Source organism: Oryctolagus cuniculus, chromosome 2 (assembly GCF_964237555.1).
Source record: "Oryctolagus cuniculus chromosome 2, mOryCun1.1, whole genome shotgun sequence".
Taxonomy (NCBI): domain Eukaryota; kingdom Metazoa; phylum Chordata; class Mammalia; order Lagomorpha; family Leporidae; genus Oryctolagus; species Oryctolagus cuniculus.
The window spans coordinates 67068322-67096190 of NC_091433.1; the positions used below are offsets into that span (position 1 = coordinate 67068322).

At 43.1% G+C, this 27869-nt stretch overlaps 1 long non-coding RNA gene across 1 annotated transcript in view; it reads right to left on the minus strand.

The window, feature by feature from the left end:
• LOC138848482 (uncharacterized) overlaps window positions 1–27007 on the minus strand; it is a 39470-nt gene extending 12463 nt beyond the window's left edge. Inside the window, exons 1-2 of the long non-coding RNA XR_011386312.1 lie at window positions 26883–27007; window positions 26555–26777 (exon numbers count right to left, since the gene is read on the minus strand). This is a non-coding gene — a long non-coding RNA (uncharacterized lncRNA). The remainder of the gene's footprint in view (window positions 1–26554; window positions 26778–26882) is intronic.
• Between the last annotated feature and the right edge of the window lie 862 nt (window positions 27008–27869).

A 27869-nucleotide genomic window follows, 5' to 3' on the forward strand; every position in this document is an offset into this window, starting at 1 on the left:
TTTAAAGGAAAGAAAAGTGGCTCGTCAATTTTTCAAATCCTAATTTTAAAAAATTATTGAAATTTGTTATAACTGACACATTGTGCATATCTGAATATGCACAGCCTCTTCACTCAGTCTAATTGTGATCCTCTGGATTTTCAGATGCAGCAGTCTTAGAAAGGAAATCCCCAAGACCCAGAATCCAGTAGGATTATTCAATAATGGATACTGTAGTGTTGATTTAAGAGACTATAACTTCATGATTCCAATGAGCATTTGATCTTTGCTGTGCACTTTACAGAGACTCAGGTCATCAAGTAGAAAGACCTTAATAAAATGTAATGAGACTGCCAGTGTCTCCAACTTGCAGAATAAGTAGGTAAAACTTCCACATCTGCCAAGTTGGGAATTAACGGTGTGTTAAAGATTTCAAAAGGGAGTTGAGCATAAATAGGGTTAGTCACTAGAATAAGAATTCAAAGAATTCCATGACTTGAATGAGGAAATCTGACAGAGGTACCAACAAAACTATTGATTACGCATAAAACTGCAGCTCAAGTCTTAATTACAATTTCAGGAAGTCACTAATATTTTTAAACAAAAGGAGGATCTTAAACATTGTGGCAGAGCATGTGACAACCTAACTGGCCTGCTGAGTGGTTAGACTTCCTGAAGAGCTGGGCTTCTGATTTTCTGTTTCTGTTGGCCCCATTTGGCGTAGCTCTCCTGGAGCCTCCCTGAGTTACCCAGTCTTGTGGGGTTGGGGAACACGCAGCCTGCAGGCCACCCAAGGCCTGCATCTGGTCTGGCCCTGCCAAAGCCACTTCAGATTGGGACTCAACTCAATAAACCTATAGCAGGCTAATTTTTAAGCTGATTATTTTATATGGCCTGCAAATGATGTTATAGATATCCAAATGATCCTTGGTGAAAACAAAACAAAACAAAGGTTCCCCATCCATGAAGGGGATTAGTAACTGCAGGCAGAACAACCTGGGCCAACAGAAGTCCCAGATCCAGTCCCTTCCCCCATCCTCCTCTCAGCCTCTCCCTCCACAAGCTGCCAAAATACACACTCAGTATATCTAAAATCAAACGGACCCAGCACATGCACAGAATAATAAGAAAGAACACAGGCTTTGGAATTAGCTGTGGAATCTGGGTCCGGGTGTTTAATTTCTTTGAAGCTTACTTTCTCACCTGAGTGTGTGAACAAAGATAAAAGTATCCATACAGATAGTTACTTTAGCACATCAGGTTTTCTTAGTTGTCCTTATATGACTGCTATGTCAAGAAAAACTAGAAAAGAGAAACTTGAGCCTCTGCACCCATGTGGGAGACCCAAAAGAAGCTCCTGACTCCTGTCTTCCAATCGACCCAGTTTCGGCCATTCAGGGAGTGAACCAATGGGTGGAAGACCTCTCTCCCTGTCTTTCTCTATAACTCTGCCTTTCAAATAAATATATTTTTTAAAAAAATAGGCAAAAAATCATTAGACACACAAAAGGGTATGTATGGCAGCTGCTAAACTCATGAAAAGATATTCAGCATCTATGCAAATTAAAACCACAAAGAGAAACTACTTTATGCATCCACTAACATAGCTAAATTAGACTCACAGCATCGTGAGTCAGAGAGGCGATGAAGCAATTGAATTCTCTTAAATTGCTGTTGGGAATGTGAAATGTTACAACCACTTTGGAAACAGTTCAGCAGCTTCTTGTAAATTAAGCCATGTTTACCATTCAATCCAGCAATTCCACTCTTAACTATTTACCCAAAATGAATGAAAATATTACTACACAAAGACCTATACATCCATGTTGAAAGCAGCTTTGTGCAAAATAGCCCCGACCTGGAAACCATAATGTTCACCAGGTGAATAAATTGTGCCATATTGTATTGTGGAATACTAACTACTAACTAGCACTAACGAAGTACTTACGTATCATGAGTGGATCACAAAAACTTGCCGAACGAAAGAAACCACTCCATGTAATACACATTGCTTGATAGTGTCTCTCTCTCCCTCTCATGAGGGAACTTCCTGGGTGATGGAATTGTCTTTATATTGACTGATGTGATAGCTAACAGATGTATGCTTCTTGCAAAACTCACTAGTTTTGAAATGGGTGCATATATACTTTCTGTATGTCTATGTAGTAGAGACTTTAACCTTACCCCTAAAGAGGTCTGGCTTTGCCCTCGACTTCTGGGAGGTAACATCCATGCCCTTGGATGTCATGGGAGATGGGGGACTCTGATGTCCTGGGCTTGGATTATCCTGGTAGTCTGACAATGTAAGGTGGGAATAGAGTGGACCACACCAGATAACATTTAGGGTGGGGCTGACTGCATCCCAATGACCAACAGTGTGAGAGTGAGGGCTTTGGGTCACAAAATATCTACTAGACCAAGGAGGCTGAAGACAAGGAGACTGAGATCAGCCAGACAGGCAATCAGTCACATGTACAATAAACACTTAGAATCCCCAGGCTCAGCTGAGCTCCCCCAGATGGCAATATTCCATGCATAGTACTACCCACGGTACTGAAAAAATCACATGTCTGGGACTCCATGGGGGCAGGACAGCGGAAGTTCCATGTTTAGTATTCTTGGATTGTGCCTCGTGTACTTCCTTCCTTGGCTGATTTCAACCTGCAAACTTTCCCTGTGTTAATCCATACTTAACAATGTGTCCCAATAAATATGAATTTTTTTAAAAATGTGGTTCTTCATTCCTCATAGTGCACATATAACGTGTGTGTGTCTGTGTATACACATAATTTCAATGGAACAAAGTGCTTTTAATGCTAGTAAGGAAAGAATCTTAAAAAGACTTTTGGAATCATCTTAATGCTCTAAAAATATAAAATGGTCTTTATGAACCTAGGAAAAACAGAGAATAGGCATGAACTAATTAGCAGACATTATCTAGGCAAAGTATGGCTAAGCAAAACAGGGGCTGGTATTTATTATTTTCTAGAGGTACAATTTAAGTGGTGTCATTATGAGTCATTGTTGTCCTTTTATGTTTTTCAGAATATTTCAAATTAATACAAGAGCGAATATATACTGGGAGAATTCAGAAATTTTTTTATTTCATTCTTGGAAGTTTTTCTTTTGGTTAAGAAAAGCGTATGAAAACCCAAGAGAGGGCCGTACTCTGGAGACGTCAGCGACTTTAACTGCAAGAGCCCCAGACAGCGAGTGGAGCTCTTCCTGCAGTAGTCGTGCACCTCCAGCCCTCTTTTCTGCTTCCTGCCACAAACATTTATTGAGCACTGGGTAGGTTTTAGGGTCGCAGCTGTGTGGCTTTGGGGAACAGGGTAGGTTAACAACAGCCCTGCCCCCAGCTCTGACAACAAAAAACATTTCCAAACACAGTCAAATTTCCCCTAGGGGGCATGATCAGTTGAGAACCACTATTCGAAGGAAACCCATTTCTAGATCCCTAATTCACACACATACTCTTTCCTAAAATTAACCTGCTCTCCTATAGTAAAGTTAATAAGCTTACATTGTGTTGAGTCTCCTTTCTCTTCTTTCAGGAGGGTCCTCCTCCCAGGTTATGAAAGAAAGGTTTGATTCTCCCCCATCCAGAACCCTCCAGGTGCATCATCTGGGAGTGTAAAAAAAAAAACCTATCCCATCTAGAAACGCATTTCCAATCAATATTAATGTTTATGATGTTGGATTAACTATACAGTAGTGAAAAATGGACACTTAACATCTTACGGTTACAAGAAATAACGAAGCATTGGCTCTAGCTATATAGTCATACCTAGCAGAGAAGTATAACAGGGTGATTATATCTTTTTTAAATCTTAGAATTTTTATATTATTATGAGGGAACTTCAAAGAGTTCATGGAAAATGGGATTAAAAGATAAGTTTACTTTGGTGCAAAAAGTCTGAAATCTATGTATAGTTTTGTCACAATATAAAATTTCCATGAACTTTGTGAAAACAGATGTCAAAATTTTTTCATTTGAGAAGCAGACAAACAGAAACAGACAAACCTACAGAGCTTTCATCTGCTGGTTCACTCCCCAAATGCCCACAACAGCCAGGAGTGGTCTGGGACCAAAACCAGGAGCTGGAAACACCATCCAGGTCTCCCAAGTAGGAGGCAAAGACCCAGTGATCTGAGCTGTTAACACTGTCTTCAGTGGCAGTGTCGTCACTGACAGGACACTGGAGTCAGAAACCAAAGCCAAGAAAGGGACCCAAGTACTCCAATGTGGGTTGTGCAAGTCTTAACCACTAGGCTAAATGCCCTCTTCAAAAATTTTGTGCTAAAATAAACTTAGTTTTCAATTCCATTTTCCATAGATTTTTTAAAATTTGATAGATAATTCTGTGTAGGAAAACAGAAAAACCTATTGTGAGGAAAAAAGGAGTGCTATTAAGTATTCAGCTGTGAAAGATGAGCTTATTTTAGAATTTTGAAAAAACAGATGGTGGTTGTCAAATCCTTGTGCTATTCCATAATCAATTAAAGAATAATATAGCAATTTTAAAGTTTCAGTATTTACAATATTTCAGAAGTTACTTCTCTTTAGTTATTTAAATTCAAAATTCATGTTTAAAATGTATATATTTGAGAGGTATAAAGTTCCCGTCCACTGGGTCACTCCTGAGTACCTGGGGACTGTGGTAAGCCAAAGCCAGGAACTGAGAACTTAATCCAGGTCTCCTAGCGGGGTGGCAAGAACCCCAACACTTGAGCCATCACTGCTGCCTCCCAGGGTGCTCATTAGCAGAAGCTGGAACCTGGAGCAGAGCTGAGTAGGGGACTGAGGCATTCCAACACAGGAGGTGTGTGCTCCAGCCAGCAGCTTACCTGCTAGGCCAAATGTCAGCCCCTACTTAAACTTCTCGTTGAATAATTTTGAATGAACTTAAGAGTTTTTGAGTGATACACATGTTTCAAAATTATTTTAGGGGTTCATGAGTAAAAGATATGAGGGTTGCTCTACAGCTGGAAGCTACATTTGACACGGTGAGAAATGCAGCATCCAATCTAATCCAAGGACACTCTGCCATCTGGTGGCTTCAAGGTTTTCATCATCGCAGCACCAATAAAAGTCTCTCCTGCTCCAACCATGCATGATGAAGAACTGATTCACACCATATAGAAGCAGAAGTGAGTCATTTGATTACAAGATGTGTGCATAGAGAAGGAAATAAAATGGTTAATTCTTCATATTGTAATTACAATTTAGGAAATTATCATTGGTAGTTTTTTTGCTGGGTAGGATAACACCTAACATCTCTCACCCTTGGTCAACTGATTTCAGAAATTCTTAAAATGATAGTTCACTGAGTTTTCTTTGATAACCTTATTTAAAAACAACTTTTCTCTGTAATTTGGCATGGAAAGACAAAAAATGTTTCATGAGTGTACGCCATGGAAAATGAAATTACCAAAGATTCCGTTATTTATATTTTATTGAAACATAGCACACATAGATTTATTACCTGCTTTAAAAGGGTGTTTGGAATTTCTATTGACTAACAATATTTTCTTTCAATTTACCAACCTTTCTGCTAAAAAAAAAAAAAAAAGCGAAAAACAAAGAAATATGGAGCTTGCCCTAGGAAATCCAGTAGCTGCAGTTCTAACTTCCTGAAAAAGTGTTCAATCATTCCTTCATATTACAAGGTAATAGAACTTTAAGATAAAATCATTGGGGGCCGGTGCTGTGGCATAGCGGGTAAAGCTGCCACCTGCAATGCCAGCATCCCATGTGGGCACCTGTTCGAGTCCCAACTGCTCCACTTCCCATCCAGCTCTCTGCTGGCCTGGGAAAGCAGTAGAAGATGGCCCAGGTCCTTAAACCTCTGCACCCATGTGGGCAACACGAAGAAGCTTCTGGCTCCTGGCTTCGGATTGGCGCAGCTCCAGCTGTTATGGCCATTTGGGGAGTGAAGCAGTGGATGGAAGACCTCTCTCTCTCTCTCTGCCTCTCCTCTGTGTGACTCCTTCAAATAAATAATCTTTTTAAAAAAGATAAAATCACTTGTAGGATAAGTAATTTTGACTTTTTTTTTTTTTTCTTTGACAGGCAGAGTGGACAGTGAGAGAGAGAGACAGAGAGAAAGGTCTTCCTTTGCCGTTGGTTCACCCTCCAATGGCCGCCGCGGCCGGTGCGCTGCGGCTGGCGCACCGCGCTGATCCGATGGCAGGAGCCAGGAGCCAGGTGCTTTTCCTGGTCTCCCATGGGGTGCAGGGCCCAAGCACCTGGGCCATCCTCCACTGCACTCCCTGGCCACAGCAGAGGGCTGGCCTGGAAGAGGGGCAACTGGGACAGAATCCGGCGCCCCGACCAGGACTAGAACCCTGTGTGCCGGCACCGCAAGGCGGAGGATTAGCCTAGTGAGCCGCGGCGCCGGCCATAATTTTGACTTTTGTGTGCAGTCATATGTGTTCTTTAGACAGCTTGGTAGAGGAAGGGGGAAGAAAAGCATCTTTTCAAGATGCAGCTTCACAATCTACAGGATAACTAGCGACATAAAAACCAAACTGCAGATGGTTTAGGATTCTCCACCATTTCATTTTTTAAGATTTATTTTGGAGGCTGGCACTGTGGCATAGTGGGTAAAGCCACTGCCTGCAGCACTGACACCCCTTATGGGCACTGGTTCGAGTCTTCCAATCCAGCTCGTTCCTATGACCTGGGAAAACAGAAGATCGCCCAAGTACTTGGGCCCCTGCAACCACGTGGGAGACTCAGAGGAAGCTCCTGGCTTCTGATAGGGTCAGCTCTGGCTGTTGTGGCCGTATGGGGAGTGAACCAGTGGATGGAATGAACTCTCTCTACCTCTGCCTCTCTAACTCTGCTTTTCAAATAATCCTTTAAAAAAAGATTTATTTTGTTTATTTGAAAGGCAGAATTGCAGATAGAGGTCTTCCATCCTCTGGTTCATGCCCCAAATGGTTGCAAAGGCCAGGGCTATGCCAGGCTGAAGCCAGAAGTCAGGAACTCCACCTGGGTCTCCCACATAGGTAGCAGGGGTCAGGCACACGGGCCATCTCCCACTACTTTCCCAGGTGCATTAGCAGGGAGCTAGATGCTGGCATGGCGAAGCAAGTGCACCAATTTGTCTACGGTTCCAGATACAGTGGAGGTGGAGCTGATTCTTCTGTCATTATAAAATCTATTTTAAAATGTAATGTGAAGAATACCACTTAAGGCCTTAGGATGAAAAGAGGATACAGAGTCAGGACCCAGCCTTGGCTTCGTTCTCTTTTCCACTGACTTAAAACTATTCCTTTAGTTTTCTGCTTTACTTTGATTAATCTTCCCAATGTTTGGATTTCTTAACAAAAAGAAACAACTCTTCTAAAATTTAGAGGGTTTTGTTTGTGGGTTTCTTTTCTTGCATTACAGATGATTATGAAAAGAGAAAAAACCCAACACATTGAAATATATTAATAAAATAAGTTGTTACCCAGATATGTGTACACGTAAGTCCAAAGCAAGGCTAATGTTGATATTCCAGGCTCCTGGCATTTGCCTGGCCCAGCCTCACCTGTTGCAGGCATTTGGGGAGTCAACCAACAGATAAAAGACCTCTCTTTCTCCACACTGTCTTTCAAATGAATAAATCAAAAGAAGAGAGAAAAGAAGAACTCTTCAAACTCCCTTTTCTGGCCCTGAAGCACGTGGTCACCCAATCCCAGAGGACGTATGCCCATGTGGTGCTCTCACATGGTAAGGAAAATAACCCACCAGAGACAGCCAGCCCATGTTCTGTTTTGGTTCTATCACACCTGGGATGGTAGTTGTCGCTCCCCGTCTTCGTGGGGGAACGACACTAAACCCTGCCTAGGCTTCATATCCGAGTCACGGCACCATTATGTCGCTCCCCCTCTTCATGGAGGAGCAACACAGGACCCTGCGCTGTTCTTTCGTCTGCTCGGCCCTCCCCGGGTTTGCTGCTGGTTCCTCCCGGGTTGGCTACTATCCCTTCCACCTCCGTGGAAGGGCAGTTCCCCCTGGCCGCATTCCCCACTTCCGCAGGGGAGCGGCACACCGCCGGCCGGCTTTCTCGGGGGCTGCACAGGTGTTCCTTCAGCTAGATGTTCCCCTTAGATGTTCCTGGTGCATGCCGTCTCTCTCCTCCTTTATAGTCCTCCTCCGCCAATCCTAACTCGGCTGCCCACACGCCGAGTACGCTGCTCTCCAATCAGGAGCAAGTCCTACAGTTTATTGGCTGAACTGGAGGCAGCTGTGCGGAAGCTGTTTACTTCTCTCCCAGCGCCATATTGTGGGAGAGCAGATGCATAGAATAAGTCTTAATTCCAGTAACTCAGTCCAGTCCGGGCTGCTCCCCACAGTAGTGAAGCAAGATAAATACAGGAAACAGGGCAGAGGAGAAGTGGCATGCCCCCCCTACACACACACACCTGCTACTGTGGAAGCAGCTACCCCAGGAGTGTCCCACTCCATCTGGGCTTTGCCCAGAGGACTGCCAATGGACACCCAATAGGCCTGAGAGTATTGGCCGAGGACCATCTGAGCAGCACCTCTCCCTCTGGGTGGGGGTGGTGGAGAGGTGGGGTAGGGGTGAGGAAGGCGGGCTGGACTAGCTGCAAAGTGAAGAGTGTTCATTTTATCAGCACATTCACTCTGTGCCCTAACTCATGCCTTTGCTCTCACGGAGACAGGAAAGGCACCACTGGAGGCGACTGTGGGAGAATTTCCAAGAACACACAAAAGAAGAAAACTCACTGGACAGGAACTAGAGCCTACAAAGGAATCCATAAAGGAAAATCCAGAGAGAGAGCAAACTCAGGAGAATTACATCATAGAAGCTAAATAAATACGCGTTCAGAAAGGCATGGGTGGGCAATGAAATAAATATTTCAGAGAAATCAAACAAGGACTAGAGCACATGATTTATTTAACAACGTGGGGGTCCATGGCAAGCTCAGGGAGAGCGCATCTCCAACAGGTGGGAGCGCTGCAGCCCACGGACTGCATGACGATGGACAGCAGGAAGAGCAGCTAACTCTTCAGAAACAATTTGCCAGGGAGACAGGGGTAGAAAGTTGCCAGAACAAGTTGCAAGGCCCTAGGAGGGTTCTTAGAGGCATAGCATTTAGAAAATGCTTGAGCTGTATGATGAAATATCGGTGGAGACACGGTTGAAGGTGACAGGGACGAGGCAGCAAGGAGTCCTGTCATACTGGATTACATTGCTGAGTACCTGGTGTCCCAGTACTCATCCTGGGACAATACTGAACAAGGTTCCAGCGCATGCTTCCCAAAATTACAGTCATGTGCTGCACAAAGACTTCTTGGTCATCGACAGAGTTCGCACAACACAGTGGTCCCCTAAGATTATATCGCCCAGTCACATCCTAGCTGTCTTAGTTTGTCTAAGTGCATTCTCTAATATTTGCACAATAGTGAGATCACCCAGAACTTAAGCTGTCATTGAGCAGTGCATTTAAGTATATTCCTTATCAGTTTGGATATTTAGCACTTTAATTTGGGGTACTACTTGGTCTCTTGCAACCATTAAAAAGTATAACAATGTGATAATTTTTTCTACATTTCAGAAAATTAGTCATTTCTGTGTACATAAATCCACTAAGTTTCATATCAGTAACATCAATTTTTTTTTTTTTTTTACAGGCAGAGTGGACAGTGAGAGAGAGAGACAGAGAGAAAGGTCTTCCTTTGCCGTTGGTTCACCCTCCAGTGGCCGCCGCGGCCGGCGCGCTGCGGCCGGCGCACCGCGCTGATCCGATGGCAGGAGCCAGGAGCCAGGTGCTTTTCCTGGTCTCCCATGGGGTGCAGGGCCCAAGCACCTGGGCCATCCTCCACTGCACTCCCTGGGCCACAGCAGAGGGCTGGCCTGGAAGAGGGGCAACCGGGACAGAATCCGGCGCCCCGACCGGGACTAGAACCCGGTGTGCCGGCGCCGCTAGGCGGAGGATTAGCCTAGTGAGCCGCGGCGCCGGCCAGTAACATCAATTTTAAAAGTCGTGAGGTAGTACAAAGTAGACTACCATTTGATAAAAACACCTGCTATTATTTTCACAGTGATTTAGAATACTCCATGAGTGAGTCACAGGAAAACTTTTGGGGGTATATTCTCCTTCAAATCCTAACATAAAAATGTTGGGTTTTTGTTAAGATTACTTCCAAAATATATACTATATCCACACATGCCTTCAAAAATAAGTACATGTACATCCCCCGGGTTGCATGGGAGAGGGAGGGCTGTGTGTCTGAGCTCCAAAGCACGCTGCTCTATCCAGGCAAAAGGTCAAGTGCTGCAGAAGGTAAAACCTAAAAATAAAGTGCGGCACGGAGGGACATGCAGGAGGTATGCGGGGGGAGTCAGCCCCACCCACTGCGTCCTTCTCTGCCCTCCCAGGCTCTGTGATGGTCACGGCAGCCAGCAGTGGCAGCCTTGCTCCCATGTCAGTCATTTTAACAACAGCACTAATAATGTTAGAAAGAACACAGCAGTTTCATTCCTGTAGCACCTCTGCTCCCATCAGCTGACTTCCCAGGAGACACAGATCCACCAAGACGCACGGAGTCTAAGGAAGTTTATCTCGGGCCTGGTAGGACCCAGTGGGTTAGAAGGATGGCAACACCAGCCCTGAGGAGCAGTAGCACCTGTGCCCGGGCAGGGCGAGGAGCTGGTGCCGGGTCCTTTCCACCCGTCACCCAGGCAGTGTCTCAGGAAATTCAGACAACTGAGGCCAGTCAGGCTGTTTCCACAGGTGCACCCCCCCCCCCAACTTCAGGACCTTGTCAAAAATACTCTTCCAGGTCAAAGTCAAACTTCTTCAGGACTGAAAGGAAAATTTCCTTTTTAATCTCAGAGAGACAGAGAGAGCGTGCAAGCAGCCACTAGTACCCAAGAGTTTCCACATCAATCATAGGTTTGGGTTTTTAAACATTTTCTTCTAGTGAAGAATCTCAAGAGGAGAGTCAAGAAGAATTTCAGGAATGCACCCAGTGCCTTTTTAGGCTACCTGTAATGTATGCATAAGAAGCAAGAGGGTGCTGAAGTCAAAGTCACTTAGTGGCAGAGGCTTCCATAGTAACTGGAGAGTTAAAAGTCCGTGTTAGGGGCCAGTGTTGTGGTGCAGATTAGGCCACCACCTGCGATGCTGGCATCCCATATGAGCATCAGCTGGAGTCCTGGCTGTCTCACTTCCTATCCAGATCCCTGCGGCTGTGCCAGTGAAGGCAGCTGAAGGTGGCCAGAGAGCTTCTGGGGCCCCTGGCCCAGCCCAGGCCATTGCAGGTATTTGAAGACTGAACCAGGTGATGGAAGATAGCCCTCCTTTCTTGCCTCCCTCCCTCTTTCCCTCTCCCTCCAACTCTGCATGTCATATAAATAAATACAGCTAGGCCGGCGCCGCGGCTCACTAGGCTAATCCTCTGCCTGTGGCGCCGGCACACCGGGTTCTAGTCCCGGTCGGGGCGCCGGATTCTGTCCCGGTTGCCCCTCTTCCAGGCCAGCTCTCTGCTGTGGCCAGGGAGTGCAGTGGAGGATGGCCCAGGTGCTTGGGCCCTGCACCCCATGGGAGACCAGGAGAAGTACCTGGCTCCTGCCATCAGATCAGCGCAGTGCGCCGGCCGCAGCGCGCTGGCCGCGGCAGCCATTGGAGGGTGAACCAACGGCAAAGGAAGACCTTTCTCTCTGTCTCTCTCTGTCCACTCTGCCTGTCAAAAAAAAAAATAAAAAATAAAAAAAATAAATACAGCTTAAAAATAAGCTCCACGTTAGGTACCTTTCTCTGAAGGGAGGAGAGAACTTCCACTTTGACTATAGCCTTGTCTAAATAAGATCTGAGTTGGTGAACTCAAGAGGCTTCCATAGCCGTGGCAACTCCTGACAAGAGCCTAGGGTGACTACTGATGCCAGAAACAAAAGTGTCAACTGTTAAATCAACAACGGGAGTCATTGTACACCTGCTCCCCATGTAGGGTCTCTGTCCTTAATGTGTTGTACTATGCGAATTAATGGTAAAACTACTACTCAAACAGCACTTTATACCTTGTGTGTCTGTGTGGGTGCAGACTGTTGAAATCGTTACTTAGTATATACTAAGTTGATCTTCTGTATATAAAGATAATTGAAAATGAATCTTGATGAAGAATGGGATGGGAGAGGGAGTGGGAGGTGGGAGGGAGGTTATGGGGGCAAAAGCCACTATAATTCAAAAGTTGTACTTTGGGGGGCCGGTGCCATGGCTCATTTGGTTAATCCTCCGCCTGTGGCGCCAGCATCCCATATGGGTGCCAGGTTCTAGTCCTGGTCACTCCTCTTCCAGTCCAGCTCTCTGCTGTGGCCCAGGAGTGCAGTGGAGGATGGCCCAAGTGCTTGGGCCCTGCACCCACATGGGAGACCAGGAGAAGCACCTGGCTCCAGGCTTTGGATCAGCACGGTGTGCCAGCCACAGCGCACCAGCCGCAGCAGCCACTGGGGGGGGGGGGGGGTGAACCAACGGAAAAAGACCTTTCTCTCTCTCTCTCTCTCACTGTACACTCTGCCAGTCAAAAAAAAAAAAAGAATTTGTCACCATTTGTCCAGCCATGTGAATGATGCTTAAAGATGTGCTACACATAGAAACACAGAAAGGCAGTTACCATTTTAAAGAATGTGAAGGCAGAAATATCCCAGTAAAAGTGCAAAGGAAATCCAAAGGAAACAATAGGACTATTTATTTATGGAGAAATAGCAAATAGCAGGGCCAAGTCATTACTTATAAATAGTAACCTTGAATGTAAATGGCCCCAACTCTCCAGTTAAAAAAATACACACTAATTGAATGGATTAAAAAGCAAGACCCATTATTTTGCTGCCTACAAGAAATACACATAATACAGCTCACCAACAAAGATGTATATAGACTGAAAAGGAAAGGATGGAAAAAGATAACAGAAAGCAAATAGAGCAGGTATACCCATCCTAATTATCAGAAAAATAGATTTTAATACAACTGTTAAAAGAGACATAGAAGGCAATTATATAATGACTAAGGTATCAATTCAACAGGAAGATCTTACTATAATAAATGTATATGCACCCAATTTCAGGGCACCTGAGTATTTAAAAGAAATGTTAATGTTTATAAAGAGAGACATAGACTCCAATACAAGAGTAATGGGGGACTTCAATACTCCACTTTCCCCAGTGGATAGATCAACCAGACAGAAAATCAACAAAGAAACAACAGAACTAATCAGAACTATAGGCCAAATGGACCTAATCAATATCTACAGAACTTTTCATCCCACAGGGGCAGAATACATATTCTTCTGATCAGTGCACAGAACCTTCTCTAGGATAGACCATTTACTAGGCCAAAAAGCAAGTCTCAACAAATTCCAATAAATAGAAATCATATCATGCATTTTTCATGATGGAATGAAGCTGGAGATTAAAAACTCAAGAATCTCTAGAACATATACAAAGGCCTGGAAATTGAACAACATGTTCCTGAATGAACAGTGAGTCATTGAAATCAAAAGAGTAATCAGAAAATTTATGTAAATGTATGAAGATAATGCATCATATCAAAACATATGGGATACCGCAAAAGCAGTACTAAGAGGGAAGTTTATAGCAATTGGTGCTTACATTGGTAAAAGGGAAAGGAACCAAATAAATGAGCTATCAATGCATCTCAAGGACTTAGACAACAAACCAAACCCAAAAATAGAAGGAAAGAAATAATTAGAATTAGAGAATAAATCAACAAAATTGAAAAAAAAATACAGGGGGCTGATGCCGTGGCTCACTTGGTTAATCCTCCACTTGCTGCGCCAGCATCCCATATGGGCCCTGGGTTCTAGTCCCGGCTGCTCCTCTTCCAGTCCAGCTCTCTGCTGTGGTCCAGGAAGGCAGTGGAGGATGGCCCAAGTGCTTGGGCCCTGCACTCGCATGGGAGACCAGGAGGAAGCACCTGGCTCCTGGCTTCAGATCGGCATAGTTCCAGCCATAATGGCCATTTGTGGGGTGAACTAACGGAAGGAAGATCTTTCTTCTCTCTCTCTCTCTCTCTCTCTCTAACTCTGTCAAATAATAAAAAAGAAAAATACAAAAGATGCACATTGTGCCAACTAACCAAAAAAAGAGATGGGAGAAGACTCAAATTAATAAAATCAGAGATGTTACAATGGACACCACAGAACTAAAAAGAATCATTAGGAATTACCACAAACAGCTATATACCAACAAATTAGAAAATCTAGAAGAACTAGACAGATTTCTGGACAAATACAACCTACCAAAATTGAGTCATGAAGACATAGAAACCTGAACAGACCAATAAACAAGATAAAGATTGAATCAGTAATAAAGACCCTGCCAAAAAAGAATAGACCAGGCACAGATGGCTTTGCTGCTGAATTCTACCAGACATTTAAAGAAGTAACTACAATTCTTTTCAAAATATTTAACACAGTTGAAATGGAGAGGATCTTCTCAAACTCCCTCTATGAGGCCAGCATCACCTTAATTCCAAAACTAGAAAAAGATAAAGAAAAAAAAACTATAGACCAATATTACTGATGAACATAGATGCAAAGATCCTCAAGAATACTAGCTAGTTGAATACAACAATCAGAAAGATCATTCACTTGGACCAAGTGTGATTTATCCCTGGTATGCAAGTGTGGTTCAACATCTGCAAATCAATAAATGTGATACATCATGTTAGCAAACTGAATAAAAGCCATATGATTATCTCAATAGATACAAATAAAGCATTTGATAAAATACAATATCCATTCATGATAAAAATCTTAAGCATATTGGGTATAGAATGATCATTCCTCAATATAAGTAAGGCAATATATGACAAAGCCACAGCCATCATCTTATTGAATGAGTAAAAGTTGGAAGCATTTCCACTAAGATCCAGAACTAGACAAGGTGTTCACTTTCACCATTGCTATTCAATACAGTTCTGGAAGATCTGGCCAGAGCCATTAGAAAATAAAAAAGAAATCAAAGGGATACAAATTGGAAAGGAACAAGTCAAATTACCCCTGTTTGCAGATGACTTGATTCTACATATAGAGAAACCAAAAGACTCCACTGTGAGATTATCGGTACTCATAAGAGTTTGGTAAACTTGCAGGACAGAAAATGGACAAACAAAAATCAATAGCCTTTGTATACACAGACAATGCCATAACTGAGAAAGAACTTCTAAGATCAGTCTAATGCATAAGAGCTACAAAAAATATCAAATGTCTTGGAATAAATTTAACCAAGGATGTGAAAGATCTGATGAAAATTTCAAAACATTAAGAAGTAGAAGACACAAAAAATGCAAAAGAAAACTTCCATGTTCATGGATTGGAAGAATATTGTCAAAGTGTCCATACTACACAAAGGAATTCATAGATTCAATGCAATCCCAATCAAAATACTAATGACATTGTTCTCAGATCAAGGAAAAAAAAAGCTAAAATTCACATGGAAACACAAGAGATCCTGAATAGCTAAGGCAATATTAAATAACAAAAACAATGTTGGAGGCATCACAATACTAGATTTCAAGACATACTACAAAGCAGTTATGATCAAAACAGCCTGTGATTGCCACAAAAGTAGATGTGCAGACCAAAGGAACACAGTAGAAACCCTAGAAATCAATTCACACATCTACAACCAACTAATTTTTTTTTTGACAGGCAGAGTTAGACTGTGTGAGAGAGAGAGAGACAGAAAGGTCTTCCTTCCATTGGTTCACCCCCCAAACGGCTGCTACGGCTGGCGTGCTGCGCCGGTCCAAAGCCAGGAGCCAGGTGCTTCCTCCTGGTCTCCCATGCAAGTGCAGGGCCCAAGCACCTGGGCCATCCTCCACTATACTCCCAGGCCACAGCAGAGAGCTGGACTGGAAGAGGAGCAACCATGACAGAACTGGCACCCCAACCAGGACTAGAACCCCGAGTGCCGGCACAGCAGGAGGAGGATTATCCTAGTGAGCTGCGGTGCTGGCCCAGAGTCAACTTCTAACATTGAGATCACAGATTTAGATTTTTCCCAGGGAGGAGGAAGGAAACAAGAATGCGTAAAGTAGGTGGATGCTGTCTGGGACTGATTTATCATCTCAGAAACTTAGACAACTATGAGAAGCACACCTCTAAGAATTCAAGGGTGCACAGGACCAAATATGAAATAAGCAAAGAAGGAAGTCTGGCAATGTCAACTGTTGACGGTACTGAGATTGATTTCCATCACAAAAATGACTTTGCCTTTGTTGCTGTAGATTTGTTCTGAAAGGAGGAGCGCAGTGGGGCAAGAGCCACGGAGTCACCACAAAGACCCCAGGAGTCAAGTGAAAGTGGGCTAGAGGCGAGCAGCTCGCAGACTCGTTTATTTCAGTTGGTACAGACGCTTATATAGCTGAGGCAGCCAATCCAGTCAAGGGGCAGTTTATGCCCTAGCCATTCACAGCCTGTTGCCAGGCAGGCTCCATTGCCAGGTCAGTTCCAAAGCCATTCCTGAGTAACTGACACTCGCTTGCTGGTGGCCATCTTGACATGGCCTTCTCATTCCACCACATGCCTTCATCTCTTATCTTCTCTCTTCTCACCCATGTTGATTCTTCAGTTAAGAAGTTTGGTGGAGAAATTCTAAGATGGCATAATAGGGAGGGAGCTTACTGCTCTAGTGTAGGGGAAGATAGTTTAAAAAGGTGGAGAGAGTACAATCTTAGAGAAGAGTTAGGGAGAAAACTGCAGAGGAAACTCCAAGCAAATTAGAGGGACATTGTAGATCTCATAGAGGGTGTGGACATGCACAACTCAGGACCCCAGCAGCCAAGAGCCTGCACAGATCCTTTGTTTGGTTCATGCTCTAGCACAGGTGAGGGTAGTGCCCACTATGATCTAATCCTGGACATTAATCACTTTGGAAGAAAGGAAGTGAGGTTATGATTACACCAATATGCATGACCATACCCTACTCCCTGCTGACAATAGAGGAGGACTACCATGCCCAACTTGGGTGTCACCTTGAATTCTCACCCAACCTTGAGAACTGACCAGGTATCTCTGGCCCCACCCAGTACACACCTCTTGGGTATTCACTGAATGACCAGACACTCCATTAAGCCACAGAAGCCACAGAAGCATAGTTCTAAGATAAAAACTATCAGTGGAGAAAACCAATGAGTGTTTTCATAAGTGGCTAAAAATAAATACAGAAATACAAGAAACAAAGAGACAAAATGACTCCCAAAAGAAGCAACACTTCAATATTACAATGTGAAGAGATTGATGAAATGCTTGAAAAGGAATTCAAAAGAATGATCATAGGGTCATTCAGAAGCAATGAAAAGCAAATTCATGAGTTGAAAAAATCCACTCATGACATGGATGAAAAATCTTCACATAACATATTTTGAAGAGAAATCAAACTGAAATATTAGAGATGAAGAATTCAATGTCAAATAAATAAATACAGTGGAAAGCCTTAACAATAGACTTCATGAGACAGAAGAAAGAATATTTGAGCTTGAATACACATCTTAGGAAATACCTCAAATAAAGAAATTTTTAAAATTTAAAACAATATTCAAGAAATATGGGAAAATCTGGAACAACCCAATATATGTGTCTAAGGAGTTCCTGAAGGTGTAGAAAGACAATGGATTAGAAGGCATATTCAGGCGGTGCCACGGCTCACTAGGCTAATCCTCCGCCTTGCGGCGCTGGCACACCGGGTTCTAGTCCCGGTCGGGGCGCCAGATTCTATCCCAGTTGCCCCTCTTCCAGGCCAGCTCTCTGCTGTGGCCAGGGAGTACAATGGAGGATGACCAAGTGCTTGGGCCCTGCACCCCATGGGAGACCAGGATAAGTACCTGGCTCCTGCCATCGGATCAACGTGGTGCGCCGGCCGCAACGCGCCAGCCATTGGAGGGTGAACCAACAGCAAAGGAAGACCTTTCTCTCTGTCTCTCTCTCACTGTCCACTCTGTCAACAAAAAAAACCCTCAACCCAGAATACTGTACCCTGAAAAGTTTCATTTATGAATGAAAGTGAAAGAAAAACATTCCATAACAAACAGAAATTGAAAGATTTGTCACCACTCATCCAGCTTTACAAAAGATGCTTAAGGAAATGCTACACACAAAACACAGAAAGATAGTCATCACGATGAAAAGAATGTGAAGGCAAAAAATCTCCTAGTAAAAGTACAAAAGCAAGCAATAGGAATATTTACAGAAAAATGGCAGGGTCAAGTAATTAATTGTCAATAGTAACCTTGAATGTAAATGTCCTGAATAATCCAATTAAAAGACCCAGCTTAGCTGAATGGATTAAAAAATAAGACCCATCTCCTTGTTGCCTACAAGAGGGACACCTCATCAACAAAGATGCAAGCAGACTGAAAATGAGTAGGAAAAAGATATTCCATACTAACAGAAAGCAAAAATAAGCAGTTGTAGTCATCCTAATATCATAAAAAATAGACTTTAACACAAAAACTGTAAAGAGAGAGACAAACAAGGGCACTATGTAATGATTAAGGGATCAATTCAACAGAAGATGTGACTATCATAAATGTATGAGCATCCAATGCCAGGGTACCTGGCTATTTAAAACAAATGTTAATAGTTCTAAAGGAGACAGACTCCATTACAATAGTAATGGAGGATTTCAACACCCCACTTTCATTGATGGACAGATTGATTAGAAAGAAAATTACACACACACACAAACCACAAGAGCTAATCTACACTATGGACAAAATGGATTTGATATCTACAGAACATTTCATCCCAGAGGTGCAGAATACATATTCTTTTCATTAGTGCATGGAACTTTCTCTAGGACAGACCATATGCTAGGCCATAAAGTAAGTCTCAACAAATTTAATAAAATTGAGGTCATACCATATATCTCTGACAACAATGGGATGGAGCTGGTGCTGTGGCGCAGTAGGTTAATCCTCTGCCTGCAGTGCCAGCATCCCATACGATCACTGGTTCATGTCCTGGCTGCTCCAATTCTGATCCAGCTCTCTGCAATGGCCTGGGAAAGCAATAGAGGATGGCCCAAGCGCTTGGGCTCCTGCACCTGCCTGGGAGACCCAGAAGAAGTTCCTGGATCCTGGCTTAAAACTGGCTTAGCTCTAGCTACTGTGGCCATTTGGGGAGTGAACCAGTGGATGAAGACCTCTCTCTCCATCTCGCCTTCTCATGGCTATAACTTTACCTCTCAAATAAATATATGAAATCTTTAAAAAAACACACAATGGGATGAAACTGGAAATCAACAACTTAAGAATCTAGAAAATATGCAGACACAAGGAGACTGACAACATGCTCCTGTATAAACAGTGGGTCATGTTAGAATGTTGATTTCTGTATGAAAGCCAAACAACAAATGCTGGCAAGGATATGGGGGAAAAGGTACCCTAATCCACTGTTGGTGGCAATGTAAACTGGTAAAGCCACTGTGGAAGACAGTATGCAGATAACTCACAAATCTGAATATATACCTACCATATGACTCAGCCATCCCACTCCCAAGGGAAATGAAATCAGCATATGAAATAGTGATCTGTACCCCCATGTTTATTGCAGCTCAATTCACAATAGCTAAGATATGGATCAACCCAAATGCCTGTCAACTGAAGATTAGATAAAGAAGTTATGGGATATGTACACCATGGAATACTACAGAGTATTTTAAAAAAAAATCAAATCTTGTTATTTGCAACAAAGGATGAAACTGGAAAACATCATACTTAGTGAAATAAGCCAATCCCAAAAGGACAAATACCATATGTTCTCCCTGACTGTGATAATAGAGCACCTAAAAGGCAATCTATAGAAGTGAAATGGACACTTTGAGAAGTAATGACTGAACAGCCCTTGTCTCAACTATTGAGGAACAGTTTTTTTTTTTTTCCAAGTCATCTGTTGAGCTCTTAACAGTTACTTATGTATATAAAGTTAATTGAAAATAGATCTTAGTAAAAAACAAGAATGCAAATAGGAGAGGGAGGAGGAAGAGGGGTGGGAGAGTAGGTGGGAGGGCAGAAATGGTGAGAAGAATCACCATGTTCCTAAAGTTGCAATTATGAAATATATGAAGTTTGTATTCCTTAAATAAAAGGTTTCTGGTGGAACAAAATAAATAGTGGGTCACTGAACAAATCAAAAGGGAAATCAAAAGATTCCTTTAAATGAATTAGGACAACAATGCAACATTCAGAACTTATGGGATACAACAAAAGCAATGTTAAGAGGAAAATTTATAGCAATTAGTGCCTACATTAAGAAATTGGAAAGGCCTAAAATAAATGAGCTATCAATGTATCTCAAGGACCTAGAAAAACAAACCAAACCAAGTGAATAGGAGGAAAGAAAAAGAAATTGAGAAAATTTTGAAACAAAATTGAAAAAAAATTGAAACAAATGAATAAAAAAAATCAATGAAGAGTTTTTTTGAAAGAAAAATTGATATACTATTGACCTAACTAACCAAACAAAAAAATGAGGTGAGAAAAAATCAACATTAAAAACAAAGATGTTACAATGGATACCACAGAAATAAAAAGAATCAAAGAATTGCTATAAACAGCTATATACCAACAAATTGGAAAATCTAGAAGAAATGGATAGATATCTGGCCACATAATCTACCAAAATTGAGGTACAAACACATTGAAAAACCTAAACATTTGGGGGCATTAAAAGGGGCTAGGAGGTACAGTAGGATAGAAAGTATCTTTTTATTTACCTTCCAGCCTACAACAATGAAAAAAAATTTAAAAAAAAAATGAAACCTAAACAGACCAATAACCAAGATGGAGGTTTCATCAGTAACAAAGACATTTCCAACAGAGAAAAGACCAGAACTGGATGCCTTCATTGCTGAATTCTACCAGAATTTTTTTAAAAAGAACTAATTCAAATTCTTCTCCAACTATTCAAAACAACTGAAAAGGGAATCCTCCCAAATTCCTTCTTTTAGGTCAGCATCATCTTAATTCCAAAACTAGAAGAAGATACAACAAAGAAAGAAAATTAGAGAACAGTATTTCTAATGAACATAGATGCAAATTTCTTCAATAAATACTAGCTCATCAAATCCAACAACATATCAGATCATTCAGTCAGACCAAGTGGAATTTATCCCTGGTAGGCAGGGATGGTTCAACATATGCAAATCAACAAATGTGATACATCACATTAACAAACTGAACAATAAAAACCATATTATCTCGGGCCGGCGCTGCGGCTCACTAGGCTAATCCTCCGCCTAGCGGCGCCGGCACACCGGGTTCTAGTCCCGGTTGGGGCGCCGGATTCTGTCCCGGTTGCCCCTCTTCCAGGCCAGCCCTCTGCTGTGGCCAGGGAGTGCAGTGGAGGATGGCCCAGGTGCTTGGGCCCTGCACCCCATGGGAGACCAGGAAAAGCACCCGGCTCCTGGCTCCTGCCATCGGATCAGCGCGGTGCGCCGGCCGCAGCGCGCCGGCCGCGGCGGCCATTGGAGGGTGAACCAACGGCAAAGGAAGACCTTTCTCTCTGTCTCTCTCTCACTGTCCACTCTGACTGCCAAAAATAAAAAAAAATAAAATAAAATAAAAAAAAATAAAAAAAAACATATTATCTCAGTAGATACAGAGAAAGCATAATTTGTTAAAAACCTTAAGCAAATTGACTATAGAAGGAACTTTCTTCAGCACAATCAAACAAATATATTACAAACTCATAACCTGTAGCATATTGAATGATGAAAAGCTGGAAGTATTTCCACTAAGATCCAGAGCCAGACAAGATTGACCACTTTCACTATTGCTATTCAGTATAGTCCTAGAAGTTTTAACCAGAGGCATTAGGCAAGAAAAAGAAATCAAATGGATGAATTAGAAAGGAGAAAACCAAATTATTTCTATTTGCAGATGGCATGATATTATATATGTTTTCCAAAAAAAATGCCACTTAAAGACTAGTGGGTGGGTGCTTTTCATGTCCTGGCTGCTCATCTTTTGATCCAGCTCTCTGCTTATGGCCTGGGAAAGCAGTGGGAGATTGCCCAAGTACTTGGACTCCTGCACCCACATGAGAGACCCAGTAGGAACTCCTGGCTTCAATAAGCCCAGCTCTGGCTGTTGTGGCCATTTGGAGAGTGAACCCGCAGGTGGAAGACCTCTCTTTGTCTCTCCCTCCCTCCATCTGTAACTCTACCTCTCAAAAATTAAAATAAAGACTATTGGAACTCATAAGGGAGTTTTGGTAAAGTTGCAGGATATAAAATTAATATACAAAAGTCAATAGCCTTTGTACACACAAATAATGTCATGGCTAAGAATGAACTTATAAGATCAATACTATTCACAATAGCTAAAAAAAAAAAACTTTAAATATCGAAGAACAAATTCAACCAAGGAGGTGAAAGATCTTTATTATGAAAACAATAAAGAAATAGAAGACACAAAAAAATGGAAAAAATCTTCCATGTTCATAGATTGGAAGAATATTATTAAAACATCCATATTACTGAAAGCACTTTAAAGATTCATTCCAATCCTGATCAAAATACCAATGATATTCCTTTCAATTCTACAAAAAAACTATGCTAAAATTCATATGGAAACACAGGAGACCCGAAATAGCTAAAGCAATCTTATACAACAAAACACAAAGCTGGAGGCATCACAATACCTGATTTCAAGACATACTACAAGGCAGTTATAATCAAAAAGTTTGGTACTGGCACAAAAATAGACATGTAGACCAATGAAATAGAACATAATCCCAGAAATCAATCCACTCATCTACAACCTACTAATCTTTGACAAAGGAGCCAAAATCTATCCTTGGAGAAAGGACAGTTTCCTCAACAAATGGTGCTGGGAAAATTGTATTTCCAAGTACACGAATATGAAACAGGACTCCTACATTACACCCATACAAAAATCAACTCAAAATGGATCAAAGAGCTAAATCTATAACCTGATACCAACAATTACTAGAGTAGAACATTTGGGAAACTTTGCAAGACATTGGCATAGACAGAGACTTCTTGGAAAAGACCCTAGAAGCACAAGCAACAAAAGCAGAAATAGACAAATCAGATTACATCATTCTAAGAAGCTTCTACACTGCAAAGGAAAGATTCAACAAAGTAAAAGGTAACTGACAGAATGGTAGAAAATAGTTTCAAACTATGCAACAGATAAAGGATTAATATCTAGAACCTATCAGGAGCTCAAACTCAACAAAAACAATCCAGTTAAAAATGGACAAAGAACTTGAACTGACATTTTTCAAAAGATGACATTCGAATGGCCAGTAGACATATGAAAAAATGGTCAGGATCACTAGCCATCAGAGAAATGCAAATAAAAACCAAAATAAGATTTCACCTCACACCAGTCAAAATTTGTCATGCAGAAACAAACAAACAAAAAAAAACCACAACAGTAAATGCTGGTGAGGTTGTTGGGTCAAAGGCTCCTTAATTCACTGTTCATGGGAATGCAAACTAGCACAGTCCTTGTGTAAGACAATATGGAGATTCCTCAGAAATCTGACCATATGACCCAACCATCTCAGTCCCAGGAATTTACCCAAAGGAAATGAAAGCAGCATATTAAAGTGTTTTCTGTTTATTACAGCTCAATTCACAATAGATAAGATATGGAATCAGGGGCCCATGCTATGGCATAGCAGGTTAAGCCTCTGCCTGTGGTGCCAGCATCCCATATGGGCACTGGTTCATTTCCTGGCTGCTCTTCTTCCAATCCAGCTCTCTGATGGTGGCCTAGGAGGATAGTGGAATATGGCCTAAGTGCTTGGGCCCAACTAAGTGGGGAATCCCAGAGGAAGCCCCTGGCTCCTGGCTTTGGATGGATCCAGCTCTGGCTGTTGTGGCCATTTGGAGTGTAAACCAGTAGATGGAGGAACTCTGTCTCTTCCTCTGTCTGTAACTCTGCAAATAAATAAATCTTTTTTAAAAATGTGAAATCAACTCATATCCATCAAGTGATTATTGGATAAAGAAAATGTGATATATATGTGATATATATGTTTATATGTGGTGTATATGTGTGTGTATATGGTATATACATACATATACCATTGAATATTTAACTCAGCTGTAAAAGAGAATGAAATCCTGTCTTTTGCAACAAAATGGATCCAATTTTAAACCATTATACTTAGTGAAATAAGCCAGTCCCAAAAAAACAAATACCATGCTATCCCTGATCTGTGTAGAGTACAGAAAATGTAATGTGTAACTTTGCATTGTGATGCATAGACTGTTGAATGGAAATGATTTAAAGTCCAAATAAACTTAAGTATTAACTTGTAACCACACAGGAAATAGTTCTGTTACACTGTCATTGGTTCTATTTGACAGAAATAATGAATGACTAATTGGCAAAAAAAAACTGTATGAGTGAGTCATTTTTTCAATTATTGTTTATAGCTATTGTCTATATTCCCACTTAACTATGGTCTTTTTCTTTTTACTTATTAAACTTATTATTTGGTGAATTATTAAGCCTTTTTATTGCAATTTAATTTTAAATTTAAAATTTTATCACAATTTAATTTTAAATTTAAAATGCTATCTCAAAAACTGAAAAAAAATGAAAGGAAGGAGGGTGGGGGGAAGAAGGGAATGTCATTATGTTTTTAGACTTGTATCTGCAAATTATTGGATCTGTTAAAAATTAAAGTAAGAACAAAAACAATTGGTAAGGTATCAATTAAATTATCTAACAAGGCATTTCAAAGATCTATGAAAACAAGAACAAACCAAATTTAAAATTAATAAGAGGAAGAAAATAATAAAAATTAAAGAAATCAACTGAAACCAAAAAAAGGTACTAAAGATCAATGAAATGAAGACTTTAAAAAAAATCAAATTGATATACCATTGGTTCAAAAAGAGGGGAGGGAGAAGACTCAAGTTAATAAAATCAGAGATGCTATAATGAATACTACAGAAAAAAAAAAAACATCAGGAGTTTCTAACAAACAGCTGTATACCAACAAATTGGAAAGTCAAAAAGAACTGGATAGATTTCTAGACACATATAATCCACCAAAATCGAATCAAAGACATAAGAAATCTAGAATGTGGGCACCAGTTTGAGTCCTGGCTGCTCCATTTTCAATCCAGCTCTCTGCTATGGCCTGGGAAAGCAGTAGAAGATAGCCCAAGTCCCTGGGACCCTGCACCCGTGTGGGAGACCCAGAAGAAGCTCCTGGCTCCTGACTTCGAATCAGTGCAGCTCTGGCCATCCAGTGGATGGAAGATTTCCCTCCCCCTCTCCCCCCTCCCCTTCCCTCCCCTCCCCCTCTCCCTCCCTCCCCTCCCCCCCTCCCCCTTGTGAGTGAGCTGGAGCTGGGAATCAAACCCAGGCACTCCAATGTGGGATGCAGGCATCCTAATGAACACCATAACTGCTAGTCTGAATGCCCACCCCTTATTAGACCACTGACAGGTAATGCTTTGGGTCACTGAAGAATTGTACCTCTGCTTGCAAAGGCGATGAAATAGTTCCGGTTACCTTTTGCAGGCAAGGAGAAAGATGAGCTTCTGCTTGGCCACTACACACCAAGGGCAAGGTGCAAGTGGCTCAATTAAGTTGTTAGCACAGACCCATCTCATCATGGGGGCCCTAGTACATCATTCTGCGAGCTTCCATCATTCATATAGGAAATGAAAAAGTTAAAACATTTGAGGAGCAGGCATTGTGGCACGTCCGGTTAAGCTGCCTCTGGGGACACCAGCATCCCATAGCAGAGTGCTAGTTCAGGACCCAGGTGCTCCACTTCTGATCTAGCTTCCCGCTAGTGCACCCTGGGAGCCAGCAAATGATGGCTCAAGTACTTAGGCCCGTGCCACCCACATGGGAGACCCGGAGTTTGTGGCTCCTTGGGCACCTGCATCCCATATCACAGTGCTAGTAGCCAGTTCCTCACTATGAAAATACACAGGAGTACCAGCTGGCAAGTTTCCACATCGAGGGTAGGTGAGAAGACAAGGGATTCCCAGACGTACAGAAAACTGGGAATGGAGGTACCCCTCAAAGGAAACGCGCCGCCATGAACTGACTCTTTCCATCCCTGGTGTCAGGGTCCATGCCCGGCGGTTTCATATAAAGAAAACGAGAACATTTTTCTGCACAGAACCACATCAGGTACGCACGGTGGGCTTCAAAAGCAGTACCCCGACGGAGGCAGACACCAAAGACGCAGCTGGAAGCGCCCACGGTTCCGCCTGGCACCAGGGCCAGGGTCCTCACCAGCCTCAAGCAAATCACTCACAACAGAGAGGCGTTTCCGCCTGCCTCGCGGTTTTGCGGAAGAGGTTAAACGTGGCCACGGAAAGGGGTTTAGCACGGTGCTCAGCCCAAAGCAGTGGATGAGTTAAGTCGGACAGGGAGTTCCGACGGCCCCCAAAGCGACAGAGCCAAGGAGGGAACCGCTGGGCACCTACGACGGGCGAGCAGGAAGGCGGATTTAGTTGAGAGGAACCTTTGTTTTCCGAGCCCCTGTGGAAAAAGTACAAGGTCCGGCCCGGGCGCGCCCACTCACCTGGCTTCCGAGGCGGCCTGGGGCGAAGTGGCGACTGTTGCCAGGCTGCTCTCCCGCACCGTTTCTCCCGGAGTTCCCGCTACCCCAGGCGGTGCTTCGCAGGCAGAACGGATCCCGGGAGCCGTGGCGGGACTGCAGGTGTCTGAGCGCGGCGAATACCCAGGCCACCGTCCCCGCAGGAGCCGCGTTCCAAGCCGATCGCGTTTCGTTCCTGGGCTGGGGTCTGTGGTGGAGCAACCGGGAATGAGACTGAGAGTGGAAAGCCCACGGTTCGGATCAGAACCAGTTTCCTCCCGACTACCCCGCTGCTCCCCTTCCCAGGGCAGACCCCTCGTCGCGCCACCAGCTGCGAGCCAGCCACCGTTGCCTTTGCAGAGTCCCCTTTACAGCTCCTGCGGGCCTGCGAGGCGCTGGGCGGAGGTTGCCACCGGCCAGGGCGCACGAGCGCCCAGCCTCCCTCTCCGCAGAACTGCAGAAGCCGGAAAGCCCGGGATAGGAGCCGAGAGGCAGGGGGAGCCAAGGAGGTCAATTTCAACCCCACCCAGCGTGGCGCAGGCCTAGGGGCGGGAGTTTTCCGCACAACCCCCGCTCAAGCACCTGTCGCGCCCATGCGCAGCGGTACCTGTGGCTCAGGCCCCGACTGTATCTGTGCCTCCCAAAGCAGAACTCTCAGGATTCTCTGGACCCCAAAAGATGGGTCTGGCGGGGGAGGAAACCGTGCGAAAAGAGTTCATGTGAGGTTAACCCAACTCTTTCTACATTAAGCAAATCACAGCCATGGCCAGAGATGGCCCAGCGATGCGCCTTGGTGCTGCGTCACAAGCGCTTTCTAAAAAGTGGTCCCAGCTGTATCCACTTGCCCAAAATCAGGGCCGAGACTGTGCCTTTCTCTGCAGCGTCTGGAGACAAGTGAGAAGAGCTGAACAGATCTTCCTTGACCAGGCCATTCTAGTTAGCATTTCCCCAAGATGGTTTGTACGCTACTCAAGCCAAACGCACGGTTGTGAATCTTAGTGGAATTGGTGGATGGTAGCTTCGACGCATGCTTAGCATTAGTTGATATTGTTACATAGTTTCCCACAGTGGCTGGACCATTTTACATTTCCGCCAGCAGTGCCCCAAGATTCTGGTTGTTCCACATTCTTACCAACACGTGGCGCTCTGCTCTTTAATGTTAACATTCTGGTGCGTGTGGTGGTGTCTCATTATAAAAGTCAGGTGTTTCCTGGGTTTTTGGCCTTTTTAGGCTGAATTATTAGAAATAGCTAATAATCAGTCATTGGAGAGGCTTACAAGAAGGGCAGTTTCATAAGAT